We start from the raw sequence: 23,014 nt of genomic DNA, 5'->3' as shown, positions 1-23,014 counted from the left end.
GGTAATTTTGACAAAATGTTATGGTCTGTGTCCGTCCAATATTTCCTCTAAATCACTAAACTATCCGCCAGTCAACCAACTCTTCGCCCCGACCAGCAGTAGCGGCGTTGTCTGGCCCCCCCCCTTGGCTTCTCGCACGTAACTCAGTGAAGAATCACTGAATTACGTGCAGCAAGAATCGAATAATTAAACTAGCAACAATCTTTTAAAACAATATAATCGTCGTACTCTACACAATCAGATATTAATCATTACAATATCCAGCTCTGCCAGTAAATCATTTTGACTAAACACTTCTTTCTAGCAATCCATCAGAAGACAGGGAATTATTTTTTCAGATAAACTTTTCCGACACTCAACAAAGTACAGCTTCACTAACCACATGTAGCGACTCAATGCTCTGACAACCTGGGGGCCAGATTCACGAAGCAGCTTCCCAAGCACTTATGAACCTTTACATCTTTTCTCAATCTTTGGCGGTTTTGTTTGCAATTACTAAATAGTTAATGAGCTCCGAAGCACCAGAGAGCTGTTTATAACAATATCAACAGTTGATTGGGAAGTTTTCATGCTTTGTAAACTGTTTAATGAATGTAATCAAAGCCGTTAAAGATTGAGGAAAAATGTACACGTTCGAACGTTCTTGCGTAACTGCTTCGTGAACCTGGCCCTTTACTCTCAGGCTAGGCTGCTCCACACGACGACCGACCCCACAGACGTATTTATTAATTTTAACGTATCGTGTACTTGAAATCAGCGTTTTCTCAAATATAAATTAACATTGTTATATATTACAACTTGTTGTACAGCTAAGTCTAGGTTAGGTTATGGTGTTTAGGTTCTATTAGGAATTTATTGGGTGAAGCATTTACAGTTGAGATTCGAACAGAGGACGTCAGCAACGGATTGTTCGAGAAATGTTCGAACATCATGTGTTGTGAGTCGTGTGTAAAGTGTTTAACTTTTGTTTACGTTGTCAAGATATGATGTCCAAACCGAACATCAGAAAATGGAGAAACGACGACGTTTCTCCATGTTCTGATGTCATTTATCAAGATGTGTGATCACACGACTTGATAATGGTCCTGGGGCCAGATTCACGAAGCAGTTACACAAGCACTTACGAACCTGGGGCCAGATTCACGAAGCAGTTACACAAGCACTTACGAACCTGGGGCCAGATTCACGAAGCAGTTACGCAAGCACTTACGAACCTGGGGCCAGATTCACGAAGCAGTTACGCAAGCACTTACGAACCTGGGGCCAGATTCACGAAGCAGTTACGCAAGCACTTACGAACCTGGGGCCAGATTCACGAAGCAGTTACGCAAGCACTTACGAACCTGGGGCCAGATTCACGAAAGCACTTACGCAAGCACTTACGAACGTGTACAGCTTTCCTCAATCTTTGACGGCTTTGGTTACATTTATTAAACAGTTTACAAGCATGAAAACTTCCCATCCAACTGTTGTTATTGTTATAAACAGCCTCCTGGTGCTTCGGAGCTCAAACAAAGCCGCCAAAGATTGAGAAAAGATGTACAGGTTCGTAAGTGCTTTCGTAAATCTGGCCCCTGTACATCTTTCTCAATCTTTAACGGCTTTGTTTACGATTATTTAACGGTTAATGAGCTCCGAAGCACCAGGAGGCTGTTTATAATAATACCAACAGTTGATTCGGAAGTTTTCATGCTTGTAAACTCTTTAATAATTGTAACCAAAGCCGTCAAATATTGTGAAAAGATGTACACGTTCGTAAGTACTTGCGTAACTGCTTGGTGAATCTGGCTCCAAGACGGACGGAAACGTCGTCGTTTCTTCAGTGTTTTGTCACACTGTTGTGTCTGGCACCCTCCTACACCAAGATTTTCTTGACACATACTGTCAATTCCCTCCCTGGCATCACTGTACCACACGCTCCAGTTCTATGTTCCAGCAGGAACATAGCAAGGAACAGTCTGGTGCTGGACACCAAGGTGAGCAGACGGGTTTTGGTCGCTCCTGACTGTCGTTTCCAAACTAACGAACTGGCTCGTTGGCCGCTCCCTGAGGACAGCCGAGGCTCCCAGACCATGACACATCCCACGTCGAAGAAGTAGTGTACTTGACACACAAATCCTTGTACTTGAGATAGCGAAACCAATTGAACGATTGGAAGCTCTGAACCTTGCGGCAAATGACCAGGATAGTACAAATAATAAAGTTGATGGGGGGAAAGGGGGGTTGGGGGGTAGGACAAGGCGTCAGCAGCAACCCATGTTTCATCCATCATGCCCACTGTACCCGGGGCCAGATTCACGAAGCAGTTACGCAAGCACTTACTAACGTGTACATCTTTCCTCAATCTTTGACGGCTTTGGTTACATTTATTAAACAGTTTACAAGCATGAAAACTTGCCAATTAACTGTTGTTATTGTTATAAAGAGCCTCCTGGTGCTTCGGAGCTCATTGACTGTTTAATAATTGTAAACAAAGCCGCCAAAGATTGAGAAAAGATGGACAGGTTCGTAAGTGCTGGCGTAACTGCTTCGTGAATCTGGCCCCAGGTATAGTGTGAATGAGCACAGAGGGTTTCGGAACACTAGGGTGTGGAGCCCTCTAGAGCCGTGTTCTTGAGAACTAGAGCGCTCTAGAAAAACTCATTAGTTTTTCCAGCTCTTTAGGGACATTCCCCGTTTTTCATAGAGCGTCCTTATTAATAGCTCTATATACGCTCAGCATTAAAAAATTTGTTAGCAACATAACTTTGATTATGTTATTTTTTTCTTTGAGGTCCATAACCTGTACATTGTGTACACAGTTGAGAGGCGGGACCAAAGAGCCGAAGCTCAACTCCCGCAAGCACAACTAGGTGAGTACTGCCTCACCTTATCGCCCGCTACATATGTCTAAATGGCCCCAAAGGGAGGGCCGTGGGCCCCGAGGGAGGGCCGTGGGCCCCAAGAGAGGGCCGTGGGCCCCAGTTTGTGAACCAGGGCTGTAGAGTGATCCTGCATTACCATAATGTATTTGTCCAGACAAATAGAACCAGCCATGAACCTCGGTCGTATAAGTGATGACGGAGGAGATAGTCGAACCGGTTCGGGTAATGTGATCCCTGTTGAACAAATAGTTCCCCTTTGAGCAATAGAAAAATTTCCAACGTGAACATTTCTATTAAATGGACATTGGGGGACATATTTTCAATGTCCATCTTGAACAATATCGTCCAATTTCCCAGCGACTAGTATTTGATAACAAAAAATACAGCAGCATTTGTCTGCAGTTCTTCAATAATAGAATCCATTGGATGCTAAATCTTTAGGATGTATCCATTCTGTGGGACCAATCTATACGAGTATCTAATCGCTCCTTGTTCCCCATATACACTTTTTAATCACGGTAATTGTTTTTCCTCGTACACGTGTGCGAGTATGTGTCTCGCGGTGTTGTCGCAACACTCTCTGTGTTGCAACTAATGCAATTAATAACACAGGACGCTGTAGATTCAAGCAAGTGTCTCCTTACCCCTTCTTATGTTTGACCCACAGGTTATCCATCCTAAAGTTTGACTCACAAAATATCCATCCTTAAGTTTGACTCACAAATTATCCATCCTTAAGTTTGACTCACAAATTATCCATCCTTAAGTTTGACTCACAAGTTATCCATCCTTAAGTTTGACTCACAAGTTATCTATCCTTAAGTTTGACTCACAAATTATCCATCCTTAAGTTTGACTCACAAGTTATCCATCCTTAAGTTTGACTCACAAGTTATCCATCCTTAAGTTTGACTCACAAGTTATCTCAGTATACCCGCCTCTACTCGCCCATCCAACTTTAAAATCGGTTATGGAACTACGTTTTACCATATAATTTAAGACTCTTCGGCTAAAAAAAAAAGAAAAAAATATCCAAAAGGTTATATATATATATATATATATATATATATATATATATATATATATATATATATATATATATATATATATATATATATATATATATATATATATATATATATATATGCGGAGCCCAAGAACTAGCTTCTTTCCCCTTGACTTCGTCTAAAATGCGACTGTTTAAAATTTCATTTAAATCGCTTGTATACTTACGAAACTACGTGGTACGACATCTAGAGACGGGCCCGAGAACTAACGTCCGACCTTACAAGACACAATATAGACTTTTTAAGGTCTGAGGTCTTGACGAGAACTATCCTGTGACACGAGATGATCCTTAATTGAGGTGAAAACAGTTTCAGACTTTTGCCTGGACTTAAGATAGACCCCTAAAGACTGAAGCCGTAAGTGTGCCTGTTGCCCAGACTTTAGATAGACCCTAGAAAAAAAGGTCCGAAGCCAAATCCGGACTTTTACCTAAAACGAAATAGAGCGGATTTGGCTTCATTCCCGCTTCTCTTGGAGGACGTTTTATATTAATCTGTTTGGAGGGCGTACTGTGCATTAATGTGCTAAGAGAGCGTACTGCGATTTGATATGCTTGAAGGGCGTAGTGTGTAGTGATGTGCTTGGGGGAGCATACTGTATATTGATATGCTGGGAGAGCATAAGTACTTGGAAGGCCCACGGTGTATTGCTGTGCTTGAAGACAAAAAAAACCACATCCTAGTTTACGTATTGACTTTTGTGTATATGACCTCACATCAAGAAGTTCATATAGACTGTGTGTTGACTTTTATATCCCTTAGGGTGAGATATTTTTTAACCATTCGTAGATTCATCATCTTCGTAAGATCATCAATAATTTCGTAAAACAAAGTTCTAAACTTACAAATAAAATTTAATTTTACAAAATGCTTTCATTGAATTGAGAAATATTTTCTTTTTCTTTTGGAAAACCATGAATTTGTATGGATTAGATTAGATTTTTTTTCATGTAAGCTAGTCAAAATATTACATTTCTTTCAACCTTTACGATACGATCGGACCAACAGCTTATAAAAGCGATAACAATTGAAACGATACGAAATTCAGTGGAATAACAAACAAACATAAAAAGTGGCTGGAGGTTTCTGTAAAATTTTATCAAAAAGAAAGATTTCAAAAGTTACTAAACATAAACTTTTAAGCAAACAAGACAAGTTGTCTGAAAACTTTGCCTGCATCACCTGGATACTTTTGACAGTCGCAAGGTTTATAACATACTTTGTATTTGGACATTACCGAAATTCACAATTGTAATAGATTTAGAGAAGGTGGCACTAGGCTGTCTGCAGTGACAGCCTGTGACAGTGGCAGCCGGCCTGTTGTCACAGTGACAGCCGGTTGTCAGTGTCAGTGACAGCCTGTAGCCAGTGACAGGCATGATCCGCGGCTCGGGACCCCGGATCTAAAGTGAAGAAACAATCTATCACAGTGGCGTCACTGGCCCCCGGCGGCCGGTCTTAAAGGGGAACACACACTCGCTCTCTTTTCCGTTTTACTTGTAATAATATTCCCATATCTTGGCTTCTCCTTTCCATTCTTCCAAGTTGCTTTTATTCTCTTGGTATACACAGAGAGATACACAGGGTCCCGTGGTCGAGTAGGGAACTTCCTCGACTCATAATAGAGAGACCCGGGTTTAATCCCAGGCTGAGAGAAACGATTTGAGCAGCATTTCATTTCACCTGATGGGTCTCTTCACTTAGCAGTAAATAGGTAACTGTGAGTTAGACAGCTGTTGTGCTCACCTAGTTGGGCTTGCGGGGGTTGAGCTTTGGCGCTTTGGTCCCGCCTTTCAACCGTTAATCAACTAGTGTATAGATTGTTGAGCCTACTGGGCTCTATCATATGTACATTTGAAATTGTGTATGGAGTCAGCCTCCACCACATGACTGCTTAATGCATTCCATTTGTTAACTACTCTGACACTGAAAAAATGCCTGACAGCCGATTACCAAAACAGCTGCTGAATGGAAAATTAAGCCAGGGCACATGTTCCGTTGGGGGTAGAAGGAACGATTCAAGGACTGCCTCAAGGTGACCCTCAAAGACCTGGACATCAACCCCAGCACCTGGGAAACGCTTGCTCAGGACCGCCCAACTTGGCGAAGCAAAGTCACCACAGGAGACTCCGTGTGGCAGAGAACAGATGGACTGCAGAAGCCCAGAGGAAACATGCCGTATGCACTACCTCCATCACTACAGCAGCACCCACCCACAAATGTCCCATGTGTGGGCGAGCCTTCCGGACCCAGGTTGGTCTTGTCATCCATCTTCTGACAGACAACTACTGGACTTCAACCTGATATTGAAATCATGGTCATTTTCGACTCCGAAGGACAAACATCACCATTTGTTCCTGCAGAATCCATGCAGTTTGGATTCTGCCTTTGTAATCGATCTATTTTGTTCTCTATTATATGCACTACATAATATGTTTCTCTCTAATACATGGACATAAACATCTCCAGGACGCAGCCTATGGCAGGTTGTCTAACTACCAGGTACCTATTTAAAGCTGGTCGAACAGAGGTATCAGGTGAAAGAAACTCTGCCCAATTGATTATGCCTCTACCAGGGATCGAACGCGGGCCCTTAGGACTACGACCCCAGAACGCTGTCCACTCAGCCGCAAGGCCTGCCCAGTGTGTGTGTAGGGGGGGGGGGAGGAAACGCTTCTTTGGTAAGGGGACGGGGGTAAAAGGGGACGTTCAGTGTAGCCCATCTGAACCAATTGGTTTGTCTGGTTATAGCCCCACCTAGTTAGACATCAGGTCAGGTGGGAATTGTAGGACTGGTGCTCCTATTGGTCTCTGGGATGCCGTTCGGCTCTGCATTAGTGACCCACGTATGGTTACCATTCTGGTTACCCTCTGAGGTTTCTTGCCCTTGTGCTTGTGCCTCCCATGTGGGGTCCAAGTGGGTGAGGTGCTGGACAGCGAAGTCTTGCTATGTTACCTTTTATGTTAACTTCTGATCTTGTTTCTCCTCAGACTCGTGGGGTGGTAGACGAGGCCCAGAGTCCGACCGTCCAGACCAAGCTTTGTCTGATTACCCCTAGTGACCCTCTCCATTCCCCTCCCGTGGTTAAGTTTAGCTCTAAGCCCCTTGTGGTGACTACATTATCCCCTGGTGTGGCTCCTTCCACTGTGACAAACTGTGTCATTTATCTCCTTCTTTGTGACGCATTTGATTCCACTGCTACTTTTCAGACTTTGTTCGGCTCTGCTTCGTGGCCGCCTATTATGATCTTCGCCATGATAAATGTGTCCGCCCAGATGATGTGCATATCCATAGACGCTTAGTTGGTTCTGGATTCCCAGGTTACTTTTAACACTACCTGGACTAGCACATGTATCATTGTGGCCCCTTCTCAGGAGGCGGCCGCCCGGTATGCTTCTTGTCCAGCCTTAGTAAAACCCAGGTTCAAGTGTCTATAAATACACTGTTTAGTGCCAGCATTTGGCACTTGTTCTCCCACACCATGTTGCAACTGGGGATAGAGACCTCAGAGACTGCCATGGGGATATTAAATGTATCCTCCAAGTCCAGGACTTTTCTGTCTACCAGATTGGCTACTTTACTTGTCCCTTTCGTGGTCGTTGTTCTCAGCCCCCTTAATATTGTTAAGTCAACTTTTGATGGTAGGACCCTTCCGTCATACTCCATTCTTGCTGGTGTCAGAGGCTCCGTTTAAGAGAACATTCCCTCACCACGCCTCTGCAATAGGTGTTCGACATTTAGTCATTGTTCTTCCAGGTCTCTCTTTGACCCTTGTGTTGTGACTTTGGACATTCTGATACTGATTACCCGCTCAATGCCTCATCGACGGTGAGGCATCGACCTGCCTTTTTTTCGTCCATGCGTCCATCATAAGTTTGAACAGGTCATCCTTGCCTTGAAGTATCACGGTAGGCGCCAGGTCCACCGTCTTGACGCTTTCTCCTCCATTACTTGTGCTCGTGCCTTGTGTCACACTGCTCTTCCTCACCCTACTTCCCTTCCTTCGTTTTCAGTTTCCAACCCTTAAGCCCAGACACCTCCACCAGCTCCCCTTCTTCCGCTCTCTCTAATCTGTGCCCGCAAGTGTTCTTCTTGAATTTTTGTCCTTCCAACCACTTGGGCCGGATGGCAGAGAGACAGTCTCACTTCATGCAGGTCGGCGTTCAATCCCCGACCGTCCAAGTGGTTGGGCACCATTCCTTCCCCCCCCCCCATCCCATCCTGAACTTCAACTTTTGATTTCTCAATTTTCACCACTTTGTGTCTGTCTCCAGGAGCTTGGCACTCGTCCTGGTCACTTTTGGGGTTATTCCTCTCTTTCCTTCCCTCCAGCGTTTGCTGGGACTCCTAATTCTACTACTCCTCTCTTGACCCCGGAATGATGTTCCCTTTGTCCTATTTTTTCAGTCGAACATTCATTCACTTGCCGCTCTTATCTTTATAGATAAATGGTACACTGTTCCAATTTTCTCCCTCTGCATGTTCCTCTTTCTCTTCCCGATCTTAGACACCTTTTGCACTCATTACCAGAGCCTGTGCTCGTTTTTGGGTGATTTTAACTGTGGGCTCTAGCGTGATGCTCTGACGAATACTTGAGGCCGTCTTCCTCTCTTCTCTCCTGAATTCCGGCGAGCCGACTCGTGTTGACTCATTCACTCAAACCCTTTCCTGTATTGATCTTTCCCTTTGCTCGTCCTCCATTTATATGTATCTGTCGTGGAGGATCCTCGATGACCTCAATACCAGTGACCTTTCCCCATCCTCATAACCATGTTTTCTCTCTGGTCTCTTCTCTCGTTCCGTGGGTGGCGGGTTGATAAGGTGGGCAGGGATCTCTTCACTCTCTGTGCTCCTCTTTCCGACCTATCTGATCTGCCTCTCTCTCTCTCGAGCGCTCCTTCTTTTTCACACCTTTATGGATACTGCCCGTCTTTCTGTTCCTCGCTATGCCTCCCGTAGCACGCGGAAGTGCGTTCCCTGGTGGAATTGGAACTATGCTCAGGCTGTATGCCGTAAGCGTGTGGCCTGGAAAAAGACACCGACGCTGGCAAACGTCTGCTACTTTTATTTTGTTTCGGAGGCGAGTGCGGTGGCCCGTAGAGCTATCTGTTCAGCTGAGCGGGAGCGTTGGAGATCCTATGTCTCCACCATTACGGTTGACACCTCTCTACCTCAGGTCAGGAAGAAGCTCCTCAAAATTGCTGGTGAATTTGTTAGTCCTATCCAGTTAGTCCTGTTAGTCCATGAGTAGTTCAGTTAGGGAAAGTGGTGCTTGTTGTTCTAGTCACTCACGCATGTTACCCTCGTTGAGTGCCTCTCGTTGAGTGCCTCTATGTCCTGGCTTGGCCCACTGTTGGGCTGTATTGAATGCTCTAGTGCCTGACCTTCCTGTACTTGTTGACTGCTATGTACTACTATCTACGTCCTCTCTCTCTCTCTCCCGCTGACATGTCCTGGCAAGTTAATGGCTCGTGGCAATGCCCTCTATCCCTCAGTCCCCTCTTCATATATATTCCACTGGAATAATATCCTGACAGATCACTTTCGCTGGTTATTACGTCCAATTTGGAGCTTAGCAGCCTACAGTAATGTTCAATTTACGTGGTTGTCACACTTCATCGTGTTTTGGTAAGAAATTCTATAATCTCATTCTGGTCTCCCTCTCTTCTCCTTGGTCACCTGTCTCCCTTTGTCTCACTTGGGCTGGACGGTAGAGCGATGGTCTCGTTTCATGCAGGTCGGCGTTCAATCCCCGACCGTCCAAGTGGTTGGGGACCATTCCATCCCCCCGTTCCATCCCAAATCCTTATCCTGACCCCTTCCAAGTGCTATATAGTCGTAATGGCTGGGTGCTTTTCTCTGATAATTCCCTTCCCTCTGGCTCTTGTAGATTATAGACTGATACTGATTTCTTCCTCTACAACTCTCCTGCCTTTTGTACATTTTTCCACTAGCTGGTATTTTACGGAATCAGTCACTGTTGATTTAATTTTCTGCTTTCCTCTGATCCCTTAGCTACTTCAGCAAATGTTTGCTCTGGTTTTGTTCCCCATTTACCAGTCACAGTCACTGGTTTTTATATTCTCTCTTCCATCGTCATTCTTGTCACTGATGCCGCCTTACCTTTCTCATTCACGTATTCTCTCTTAAAGCCCATGTACATTTTCCTTTTTTTTAAGGGTTATTTCCTTGAATTCCTGTGCTTCTTCCAAGGAAATTTCCCTACCTCCAAGGAATTTCCCTTTCCTGATTGTCCGTTGCTCCCGTGTTCTCACTAGTACCTCTCTCCTATCTTCATCATTGTTATCTGATTTTATCTCTCATTTTTTATCCCTTAGCTGTTGCTTGCATTGGCACTACCATCTCCCTGAGTGATAACCCCAGGTACAACTGGGCAGCTATAGCGTGCACTAATGCATAACCCTGTCAACACAGCTCATTGACAGGTAGAAGTGGTGAGTCGCTTCTGTCTTGGCTGCTCTGCTCTGCTCTGCTCTGTCCTGTCCCCCGTTTCTGAATTTTCCACTATGTGGAACAGCCTCCATTATCAAGTCGTATCAACACACGACTTGATAATGGTCCAGGACGGACCATTATCGTCGTCATTTCTTCATCTTCTGAAGTGTGGTTTGGTCACCATATCTTCAGCCATGTTATTGTGAGTCGTCGTCTGCATCGTTGGGATTATTTCCACTCTTAAACCCTTACCTCTCTCTAACTGCTGTAGTTGTCTTTCCATTACAGTGTAGATGTCTTCTGGTCTCCTCCCTTTCCCATCTTTAAAAAATTCGTTACCTTGCACTTTTTTGGATTCATTTCTAATAACCATTTGTTTACCCACTCCTGTAGTTTATCAAGGTCATCTTGTAGCCTTCTGCAGTCCTCCTCGGATTAGATGGGCTTCGGTTTTTGTTACGTAATCTAACTTAAAATTTATCGTTTTATTATTTTCTGTAACAAATTGTTTAGTTTCGTAATGGAGTTATAAATATACACAAAGCGGTATAGTACAAGTGTTGGAATGGATTGCATAAAAAAAGCTCATCCATGCATTTACCCAAAAGTCACTTCGATCACCACGTGAAAAAGAATATCCCCAGATTTTAACTCGAGCTCCTCACATGCCTCTGCTGGCTTACTGGCCATGATCGCCGCTTTGGAATGGAAGGCCATATTATATATATTTTTTATGGCAGTTTAATGAGGGAAGGAAGCCATGAAACGCCGCCTTGACCTCCGTGGACGAGTTGGTGAGTTTTATACTGCACTCAAACCTGGTATGTTTGCTCACGGGTTTTAGGGGTTGGACACCATTCCTTACCCCCCGTCCCATCCCAAATCCTTATCCTGACCCCTTTCCAGTGCTATATAGTCGTAATGGCTTGGCGCTTTCCCTCTGATAGTTCCTTCCTTCCTTCACGGGTTTTAGTATTAAATATGCTGGTGTATTAAAGTGTCTTTGTATACCTCCAGAGGTGTACCTCATTTCTTTTTGCATGTTACACTCGGAGTTTACTTTTGTACTGAACGATATTTATGTCTAAGACATACTTGGTGGTTGAATAGCTATCTGTTGACCAGACCACACACTAGAAGGCGAAGGGACGACGACGTTCTCAAGTCGATTGTGAGAATAGTCCAGGACGGACCGAAACGTCGTCGTCCCTTCACCTTCTAGTGTGTGGTCTGGTCAACATACTTTAGACTCGTTATTGTGACTCCTCGTCTGCTGAGTAAATAATATAATTAAGGATCTTGATATATAAACAGTCTCGATGTAAACAAAATGGGTCTTAAATAAGTTTAATTTTCTGGATGTGTTAATTGGAAAATTAAATCGTAAAATAGTGAGGTGGAGCCGACAAATGAGTTAATTAATTACCCAGGGTAATGAAAGGTAATTATGAACCCCTAGTTAATAATAGGTAATTAAGTACAGGATATTCACGCGGTGTTTAAAGGGGGGAAAAATCCTATATATCTCTCCTGATGCTTCCGGGGTCACGCTCTCCAGCCTAATCTCACCATTCGATAATTGTCCAAAAAAGTAGGTATTTTGCCTAACCAAAAGGGCTCGAACCTGGACAGCCCACCTGACCATTCAAGGCCGATGGTCATTAGCTAGAGGAACCGCCAATACTATATCTTGAGATGATTTCGGGGCTTTAGTGTCCCCGCGGCCCGGTCCTCGACCAGGCCTCCACCCCCAGGAAGCAGCCCGTGACAGCTGATTAACTCCCAGGTACCTATTTTACTGCTAGGTAACAGGGGCATAGGGATGAAAGAAACTCTGCCCATTGTTTCTCACCGGCGCCTGGGATCGAACCCAGGACCACAGGATCACAAGTCCAGCGTGCTGTCCGCTCGGCCGACCGGCTCATTACTACAGCGCTAATAATTTCCGGGTCAAAGGTCACTACTAATAACATCATCAAACACACTACAAAAGACACAGACCCAAAAGCTTAATCCACTTAGTAAGGATGAAACTAATTAATATTTTAAATAAGGAATGTCAATAAATATATTTTAGTGAGTATTTAGGCATTTGACGAAGGAGAGTGCTAAGGGTGAGGCAGAGTGAGACACTGAAGGAGGCCTTGGTGAGAGGTGTATGCTGGGTAGAGGGATGTATAAGGTGGAACTAGGAGTGAACAGTGAACAGCCACGTCTGATGTAGTGTAATTGTGTGGAGTGAACAGTGGGGGCCGCCTCATCTGTACGTAGCACTATAACATAAGCAGTGAACAGTGATAAATTCACAGACAGCCCGGCTCCTGTGCCAGGTAAGTCCACAACGGGCTCACCATAGCCCGTGCTACTTGGAACTTATTGTTCCAAGTAGCGAATCTTAAACAACAACAACAGTGATAAATTACATTACTCACGATATTTAAAACCGGGTAGGTATTTTGTATATATATATATATATATATATATATATATATATATATATATATATATATATATATATATATATATATATATATATATATATATATATATATATATCTGATCTAACTTTTGACATTTTTCGAAAGATGATTACAAAAGATTGATAAGAGATTTGCTCTCTAAAGACAAGTGAACAAAACCCTCGTATATTAAGAGAGATAAAGATATAAGCGGAGGAACATATTAAACAATGACGGTATAGAGCTCAACCCACATAACTTTCATTAAAAAAACAATAACCTAATGCGCACTGTGGTGGGAGGGAGGGGGTGGGGGGGGGGAGAGGGTAGATCGACCACCAAACTCTCATTATGAGAAAAGAGAAGTGAGGGGGAGCTCTCCAACCAGATTCTCATACCGTCAATCCTCACAAATTGGATCGAGAAGAACTCTCTCTCTCTCTCTCTCTCTCTCTCTCTCTCTCTCTCTCTCCCTCTCCTCAAGACTTTGCGGATCCCGAGCCTCTCTTGGTTGTAATGGCTTCCGTCAGAATTTCAGGGCTTCACTCTTTGAGTTCGACCTTTCAGGTCTTTGGGTCCGACCTTCTGGTCATTGATAGGACTTGTGGGTCGTAATAATTTCAGGCTACGGAGGCCGCTAGTCAAACTTGCATACCTATTCACCGAGACTATACCATTATGAGAGACAAGCTGATTGGAGTATTATTGTTATTAATGGTCGATTATTACATATTCCAAGTGTTCAAGTTATTAGGTTTGTTCTTCCGAATTTATGTAATGTTCTATGTGTTCTACCTTTCTTGCCCTAATGTTCTGTCTGTTCTACTATTCTTGCTATAATGTTCTCTGTTCTTCCGTTACTCTAGCAATGTTCTCTGTGTTCTACCGTGGCTCTGGTAACCTCATGAATTATTTGTGTATAAATCTGCATCACTGCATGAGTACAGGGGCCTCGAAGCCTGGTGGATTGCGCGCAGGACTCGTAATTCTGTGGCGCGGGTTCGATTCCCGCACGAGGCAGAAACAAATGGGCAAAGTTTCTTTCACCTCGAATACCTCTGTTGCCTAGCAGTAAATAGGTACCTGGGAGTTAGTCAGCTGTCACGGGCTGCTTCCTGGGGTGTGTGTGTGTGTGGTGTGGAAAAAAAAGTAGTTAGTAAACAGTTGATTGACAGTTGAGAGGCGGGCCGAAAGAGCAAAGCTCATCCCCCGCGAACACAACTAGGTGAACACATTATTTAATTGCAAAAGTGCATTCAAGGGACACTGTTGCCTCGGTGTAGTCCACGGCACTCAAGAAGGTGGACGAGACAAGCGAAGTAAACCTTTAATTAAATTCACGCTCCAGGAAAGAGAAGAAGAGACACAGAATAACATGAAAAACGTACAAGAAACTTAGAATAAAGGGCCCTTAAGAGAGCGAGCTGAATAATAAAGGGTAAAAAAAGAGCCCTCAATAATAAAGAGTAATAAAAGGGCCCTGAATAATAAAGGGTAATAAAAGGACCCTCAAGAGAGCAGGTGAGTACAATCGAGTTTGGAGGTTAACTGAGAGACATTTTGAAAACGACGTAGCGGCCCAAGTCAAGGACCAACCTGAGCTACTGCACAGTGATACAAAGAGAAATATAACAGTAACCATTGGATCCAGACCAGAAAATAAGGCGGTATTCCTACATCGAAACAACTGTTGCGTTAACACATTCTTCTGATAATTACAACTTTCCCTTGTCAAGTAAAGTACAAATCAATCGACTTGAGAATGGTCTAGGACGGACCGAAACGTCGTCGTCCCTTCACCTTCTAGTGTGTGGTCTGGTCAACATAATTTAGCCACGTTATTGTGACTCATCGCCTGCATACAGATACAATACGTTAACTATATGAATACAACATTCTGAAGTACAGAGACCCAAAATAATATTAATACTGTAAATGAAGTCTATCAGGTCTATATGTATCATGACTAACACTTCAAGAAATCAATTGCAGTATCCTATATGACTTAATATGTACATTTATGAATGGATGTTGTGGCTTTAAAGATCGTCCACACCCTGATCATGTCTCCTTCACCCTTTTCTGTATGATAGAGTTTTAGAAATTCATCATTATCCAGCCGATATCTGGAAACTCGATCTATTATTATTACATACGCTCTGAACTCTATGCGCTTAGCTCTACCTTAGCTGACATCACCATGGTTGATACCACCTCAGCTAACATCACCTCAGCTAACACCACGACAGCTAACATTACCGCGATGTTCCTCTTGCTTCCCAGAGCTTCATATAAGCGAGGACAATACGAGTCGATGCAACTCGGCTGCAACTAAAGCCGAGTTGCATCGACGTGATTAGTACAAGAGCAATAAAGTGCTTCCTGTGTATTCAGCAGAAAGCTGGAGACGCTGTTTGGCTGTGTGCTTGTATTCCCGCTTCTACACTCCTCATATTTATGCATTTTCTCTCTATGCAATGTATCATTTCTTTTATTGAGGTTTCTTTCCTGTATGCGTATATATTCGTGTATTGACTTGCATGTATATGTGGATTTGCACGAATGCATATGTATTTCAAAGTGCGCATCACACGCCATTAAGAGCTTACAGAACGGCTCGCTACACGCATATTCGTACGTTCTCCGCCGTTAGCCGTGAGAGAGAGAGAGAGAGAGAGAGAGAGAGAGAGAGAGAGAGAGAGAGAGAGAGAGAGAGAGAGAGAGAGAGAGAGAGAGAGAGAGAGAGAGAGAGAGAGAAGAGAGATAAAGAAGAACGAAAGAGAGAACAAGAGAGAGAGAAAAGAAAGAGAGAATGAGAAGAGAGAGAACGAAATCGAGAGAAAAGAAGAGAAGAGAGAGAGAGAGAAGAGAGAGAGAACAAAAATCGAGAGAAAAGAAGAGAAAGAGAGAGAGAGAGAGAGTAAGAGAATAAAAGGGAGCATAATAGTAAAGAGAGAGAGAGAGAGAGAGGGAGAGGGAGAGGGAGAGAGAGAGAGAGAGAGAGAGAGAGAGAGAGAGAGAGAGAGAGAGAGAGAGAGAGAGAGAGAGAGAGAGAGAGAGAGAGAGAGAGAGAGAGAGAGAGACAGACAGACAGACAGAGAGAGATACTCGCCAGATCTAGTCTACACGAAATCTAAAAAAAAAAAACCATACATTCTTAACTACACTGATAACAGTGTTAACAACGCAGATCCCGCTTCTGGAACAGTATAGTCTGTAAAACTGGGCATGATAATCTCGCCGAGCTCATTGTTGAGTTGTAATGATCTCCCAGAATTTCCGGTTTAATTAAAGCAATAAATTAATTTGCATTTCTAATTGAAAACTGCCACTGTTTTGCTTTTGTAAATGTCCTTGTATAAGATTGTATGGTTGCTGGTATGGTGGTGATCTAGTGATGGTGGTAGATTGATGAAGATTAAGCCACCCAAGAGGTGGCACGGGCATGAATAGCCCGTAAGTGGTGGCCCTTTTGAGCCATTACCAGTATCAAAAGATGATACTGGAGATCTGTGGAGGCGCAACTGCACCCTGCGTGACGGGAGATGTCTCCCGGACCAAGTGGTGACCAAATGGTGTGATTGTGGTAGGGTTATGGTATGGTATATAGTGGTGTGACGGGTGTAGTGGTTGTCATGGAATGTCTCTCCAGTGATTGATTGATTGATTAAGTCACCCAAGGAGTGGCACGGGCATGAATACCCCGTGGACTCAACGCTTCAGTGGAGGTTGGTTGGTATGGTGGTGGTGTGGGGAGGTGGTGGTGTGGCGGTGATGCCTGTGCAAGCTGCATATGAATTTTATTCGAGCTTTGATAGATTCATACTTTGCATGTCATGATGCATGCACTCGAAGCGTTGCAGACTTGTATAAGACCTGACGCTGAACAATACACAGCATAATCTACAAAAGTACCTCACTAGTCCCAACATAATCTAGTAACAGATGGTAATTAAGTAATCACCTTAGACCAGTGAGGATTAGAGCCCACTTCAGCCAGCACTTTGATAGGGTGTTACAGCTAAATGCCCCATGCCCATAGTGTACCCCATACCCATCTTGTGGGTGAAAGTGCACCCCATACCCATCCTGTGGGTAATAGTGCACCCCCATACCCATTCACATAATGAATTTATGAAGGGCGGGCAATATCTTCAGTGGCTACACTTGAGACAAGTGGTTAGGATTTGGGTACTATATTGGTGTGTGTGTGTGTGTGTGTGTGTGTGTGTGTGTGTGTGTGTGTGTGTGTGTGTGTGTGTGTGTGTGTGTGTGTGTGTGTGTGTGTGTGTGTATACTCACCTATTTGTGCTTGCGGGGGTTGAGCTTTGGCTCTTTGGTCCCGCCTCTCAAATGTCAATCAACAGGTGTACAGATTCCTGAGCCTACTGGGCTCTATCATATCTACATTTGAAACGTTGTATGGAGTCAGCCTCCACCACATCACTTCCTAGTGCATTCCATTTATTAACTACTCTCACACTGAAAAAATTCTTTCTAACGTCTCTGTGGCTCATCTGGGTACTAAGTTTCCACCTGTGTCTCCTTGTTCGTGTCGCACCCTTGCTGAAGAGTTTGTCTTTGTCCACCCTGTAAATTTCCCTGAGAATTTTGTAGGTGTTTATCATGTCTCCCCTTACTCTTCTGTTTTCCAGGGACGTGAGGTTCAGCTCCTTTAGCCTTTCCTCGTAGCTCATTCCTCTCAGTTCCGGAACGAGCCTGGTGGCATACCGCTGAATCTTCTCTAACTTTGTCTTGTGTTTAACTAGGTATGGACTCCAGGCTGGAGCTGCATACTGCTGGATTGGTCTGACATAAGTGATATACAGGGTCCTAAACGATTCCTTACACAAGTTTCTAAAGGCAGTTCTTATGTTGGCCAGTCTAGCATATGCCGCTGATGACATCCTTTTGATGTGGGCCTCTGGGGACAGGTTCGGTGTGATATCAACCCCCAGATCTTTCTCTCTATTTGACTCTTGTAGGATTTCACCTCCCAGATAATACCTTGTGTTCACCCTCCTGCTCCCTTCGCCTAATTTCATTACTTTACACTTTCCTGAGTTGAACTTTAGCAGCAATTTCCTAGACCATTCCTCCAGTTTGTCCAGGTCATCTTGTAGTTTCTGTCTATCTTCATCCGTCTTGATTCTTCTCATAATTTTTGCATCATCAGCAAACATTGAGAGGAACGAGTCTATACCCTCTGAAAGATCGTTTACATATATATTGTGTGTGTGTGTGTGTGTGTGTGTGTGTGTGTGTGTGTGTGTGTTCTATCCCTTCATCAGTCATTCCTATAATTTGCCGCTAATCTTGGGGTGTCCAGTGGGGTGTCTCCCCAATGAACGAGCAATTGGTATATTGTAATTTGCATTCCATTGAGGTAACATCCTCTGCTCATTTGCTGATTACCAGGAAGGGCAGACGAGTGGAGGTGAGGTGTAGGGTAGTACTGGAGTGCGACGAGAGAGGGCGTGTGGACGTTAATGCCAGAAATATTACGCACCTCTTACTGTAGAAAAATTATCAAAAGGAAATATTGTACATTTCAGAAGTTTCAATGGCGGTAAAGTTTAGCTTGCCAAGAATAGGGGTTATCTTGAGGTTATCTTGAGGTTATCTTGAGATGATTTCAGTGCTTAGCGTCCCCGCGGCCCGGTCCTCGACCATGTCTCCTTTTTTGTTACACATCCCCAAGAAGCAGCCCGTAGCAGCTGTCTAACTCCCAGGTACCTATTTACTGCAAGGTGAACATGTACAACAGGATGAAAGAAACTCTGGCCATTTGTTTCGCCACCACCTGGGATCGAACCCGGAACCTCAGGACTACGAATCCGAAGCGCTGTCCACTCAGCTGTCAGGCCCCTCATGTCACACGGATTATATATCATATCCAGTTTAATGGAATAGTGAAGAGATAAGAAATAAGGAGTTAATAGGAAATATGTAAATTATCCGGAAACATTTTCACTCGCTGTAAATTCTACCTCGGTTTCCCTTTCCTGTTTTCGGGGACATGAAGACTGTTAGTATTATAGGTGGAGGAGGGGGGGGGGGCGACGCCTCGGGTGTGGGGAATGCCCCGTCCCAGGTCCCAGGCTCCAGGTCCCAGGTCCCAGGCACCAGGTCCCAGGTCCCAGGCCCCAGGCCCCAGGCCCCAGGTCCCAGGTCCTAGGACACAGGTCCCAGGTCCCAGGCCCCAGGTCCCAGGTCCCAGGCCCCAGGTCCCAGGGCCCAGGCCCCAGGCCCCAGGTCCCAGGGCCCAAGCCCTAGGTCCCAGGTCCCAGGTCCCAGGCCCCAGATCCCAGGTCCCAGGCTCCAGGTCCCAGGCTCCAGACCCCAAGCCCTAGGTCCCAGGCCACAGGGCCCAGGCCACAGGTCCCAAGTCCCAGGCCACAGGTCCCAGGCCACAGGTCCCAGGTCCCAGGTCCCAGGGCACAGGTCCCAGGTCCCAGGTCCCAGGTCCCAGGGCACAGGTCCCAGGGCACAGGTCCCAGGCCCTGGGGCCATCTGATGGCAGCATCTATTTATAACCACCCATAACCATTTTATTTATAAATAAACAAGTATTTTATATTTATAGTTAATACAAGTAATATAGAGCATTAGATTTGTCATCTCTTGGAGACATACAATAATTGTAATGGCGGTTCTAAGTACCAGAGTGGAACCGGAACCCGATAAATACGTAATATAGAAGTTGATGAGACCATATAGGAGTTAATGAGACCATATAGGAGTTGATGAGACCATATAGGAGTTGATGAGACCATATAGGAGTTGATGAGACCATATAGGAGTTGATGAGACCATATAGGAGTTAATGAGACCATATAGGAGTTGATGAGACCATATAGGAGTTGATGAGACCATATAGGAGTTGATGAGACCATATAGGAGTTGATTTTATAGATCTAATTTAATAGATAGCCAAGAAATTCGGATCATGACGGAAGTAATGATATGTGAAAAGATTAATTTAACACCAGAGAACAGATGAACAGCTAGAAGAAAATTCTCTTTAAACAGAAAAATATTTTAGAAAGAAATAACAGAATGATGAACGGGAATGATATAACAGGCATGGAAGAATGATGAAGAAGAAGAGATTATACGAAGGGACAATATTCTAAGTATCTAATAGGTGGAAGTGAAGGAACAGATGCACTTATAATATAAATATAATCTTGGTGGTTGGATAATAATCCAATCCAACCACCATCTGAAGATTTATTACATTTACATGTAAAAAATCATATAAGTTTCCCCTTGAAAATAACTTGAATAACATTTTCAGTAAATGCATGATAAGTACCATTTTTTGTTTACAAAATATTTTTGCAAAATAAGGACGTCTTATACGTCACTTTTAGCTCACAAGCGATACAGAATCTTAGCTGACGTTGATGTTAAGACGTCTACGTCTGACGTAACTGCACTTGCGTCTTCCTTGATAAATATTGTGATACCTGCAACGGTTTCTGTTAGTTCACTTTCCCTTCTGTTACTTTCCCTTCTGTTACTTTCCCTTCTTTTACTTTCCCTTCTGTTACTCCCCCTTCTGTTACTCCCCTTTCTGTTTCCGTCCTGTTACTCCCCCTTCTGTTACTCTCCCTTCTGTTACTCCCCCTTCTGTTACTCTCCCTTCTGTTACTCACCCTTCTGTTACTCCCCCCTTCTGTAACTCTCCCTTCTGTTACTCACCCTTCTGTTACTCCCCTTCTGTTACTCCCCCTTCTGTTACTCTCCCTTCTGTTACTCTCCCTTCTGTTACTCTCCCTTCTGTTACTCTCCCTTCTGTTACTCCCCTTCTGTTACTCCCCCCTTCTGTAACTCTCCCTTCTGTTACTCACCCTTCTGTAACTCCCCCTTCTGTTACTCACCCTTCTGTAACTCCCCCTTCTGTTACTCACCCTTCTGTTACTCCCCCTTCTGTTACTCTCCCTTCTGTTACTCCCCCTTCTGTTACTCTCCCTTCTGTTACTCTCCCTTCTGTTACTCCCCCTTCTGTTACTACCCCTTCTGTTACTCTCCCTTCTGTTACTCTCCCTTCTGTTACTCTCCCTTCTGTTACTCCCCCTTCTGTTACTACCCCTTCTGTTACTCTCCCTTCTGTTACTCTCCCTTCTGTTACTCTCCCTTCTGTTACTCCCCTTCTGTTTACTTTTGTCTTTTGTGGGAACCATTACCAAGTGAGGCAATTGCCTGAACTAATCCTCAGTGTAATTTGCATCAGAACAGTTTGTCTTTTTCTGCTTCTGTTATTTCAGTGGTAGTTAGGGCGGGGGAGGAGAGTATCCCTCTGATAACAGATAGAGGAAGTAGTAGTAGCAGTAGTACCTGGTTGATGGGGTTCTGGGAGTTCTTCTATAGTAGTACCTGGTTGGTACCTGGTTGATGGGGTTCTGGGAGTTCTTCTATAGTAGTACCTGGTTGATGGGGTTCTGGGAGTTCTTCTATAGCAGTACCTTGTTGATGGGGTTCTGGGAGTTCTTCTATAGTAGTACCTGGTTGATGGGGTTCTGGGAGTTCTTCTATAGTAGTACCTGGTTGATACCTGGTTGATGGGGTTCTGGGAGTTCTTCTATAGTAGTACCTGGTTGATACCTGGTTGATGGGGTTCTGGGAGTTCTTCTACTCCCCAAGCCCGGCCCGAGGCCAGGCTTGACTTGTGAGAGTTTGGCCCACCAGGCTGTTGCTTGGAGCGGCATGTAGTAGTTTGTACGATAGGAATGGTCATGTTGTCGAATTTCATCCTGGTACTCATTACACTCTCATGTCAAGTCTGATGGTATGAAAGTGCATATTGCCCACAATCAGGCAGATTGCACACGACCAATCAGAGCAGGTAGAATGAGGCAGGTCATGTTCCTGATTTTCATGGCCACGTGAAACTTGAAAGATTTTTAATTAAGAGGATATCATATTCGTTTGTGAATCATTTCTGCAAGTGAGTTGAAGAAATGATTCACAAATGAATATGATATCCTTTTTTTTTTTTTGCTTAAAAGGAATCACCTCATCCAACAAACTCATTCATTCAATTATTTTTCAGGCACTTGCCTCTCAATGGTCACTCCAACTTTTTGCAGAAATATCAGCTTAATTGTCAGGAAATACAGCTTAAGAATGAATGATGTATGGTGTAGCAAGTATACATGTATGATGAAGCAGGTATACATGTATGGTGTAGCAAGTATACATGTATGGTGAAGCAGGTATACATGTATGGTGTAGCAGATATACATGTATGGTGAAGCAAGTATACATGTATGGTGTAGCAAGTATACACGTATGGTGAAGCAGGTATACATGTATGGTGTAGCAGATATACATGTATGGTGAAGCAGGTATACATGTATGGTGTAGCAAGTATACATGTATGGTGAAGCAAGTATACATGTATGGTGTAGCAGATATGCATGTATGGTGAAGCAGGTATACATGTATGGTGTAGCAGATATACATGTATGGTGAAGCAGGTATACATGTATGGTGTAGCAGATATACATGTATGGTGAAGCAGGTATACATGTATGGTGTAGCAGATATACATGTATGGTGAAGCAGGTATACATGTATGGTGTAGCAGATATACATGTATGGTGAAGCAGGTATACAGGATCGAATAGAAGAGCTGGTCAGCAGAGAAAGCAGGGAGAAAGCAGGGAGAAAGCAGGATATATGACATTACGAAGGAAGTACTGCCACAGAGAGATGGCTTACTGGCAAGCATTAATCATTGCTACTAAAGTAAGATCAATGTTGCAAGAACTGTGTGATGATGAGCCATCATGATCCTGGATATTCTAAGGACTCTGTTGATGAAGAATGCTGATGATATAAACATTCTTTCATAAGTTTGTGGAATGATTAGTTCATATTAGTTCTTCATATTATCCTATTTTTGTGATGAATTTAACTGTCAGGGTCAGGCGCCAAGCTATTACGACAATATAGCAATGGAAGTGATCAGGATAAGGATTTGGGACGGGACGGAGGGGAAGGGAATGGTGATTAATCACTTGGACAGTCGGGGATTGAACGCCGACCTGCATGAAGCGAGACCGTCGCTCTACCGTCCACCCCCAAGTATTTTTGTGATGCAAAGTGAGGCATTATCTGTCTAATGATAAACTACATATTTAGTTTACATATATGTGT

The sequence above is a fragment of the Procambarus clarkii genome, chromosome 69 (assembly GCF_040958095.1).
Source record: "Procambarus clarkii isolate CNS0578487 chromosome 69, FALCON_Pclarkii_2.0, whole genome shotgun sequence".
Lineage (NCBI taxonomy): Eukaryota > Metazoa > Arthropoda > Malacostraca > Decapoda > Cambaridae > Procambarus > Procambarus clarkii.
Note: the sequence above shows the minus strand (reverse complement) of the source record.